General features: G+C 70.3%; 1 protein-coding gene across 1 annotated transcript in view; it reads left to right on the top strand.

Annotated features, from left to right (window-relative positions):
• KLK10 (kallikrein-related peptidase 10) overlaps positions 1-202 on the top strand; it is an 8,385-nt gene that overhangs the window by 2,970 nt on the left and 5,213 nt on the right. The window lies entirely within an intron of this gene.

Below are 202 nucleotides of genomic sequence, written 5' to 3'. Positions count from 1 at the left end.
CCCGCGCCTCCCCCTCCTCCCTTTCCCTTCCCGCGTCCTCTCCTCGCCCCTAACTCCGCCGGGTGCTGATCCGGTCCCCTCACTCCGGCTCTGTTGGGTCCCGGTCCCTCCTCACGCCGCCCCGTTCGATCCCAAGTCTGGCCTCAGCCCCCTTTCTCCTGCCCGTTGCGTGATTCCCACGCCTACCCTCGCCGACCGCGCT

The sequence above is a fragment of the Myotis brandtii genome, unplaced genomic scaffold (assembly GCF_000412655.1).
Source record: "Myotis brandtii unplaced genomic scaffold, ASM41265v1 scaffold474, whole genome shotgun sequence".
In the NCBI taxonomy this organism is placed as follows: Eukaryota; Metazoa; Chordata; class Mammalia; order Chiroptera; family Vespertilionidae; genus Myotis; species Myotis brandtii.
The sequence above is the reverse complement of the archived record's forward strand: the minus strand, read 5'-3'. Positions and strand labels throughout refer to the sequence as shown.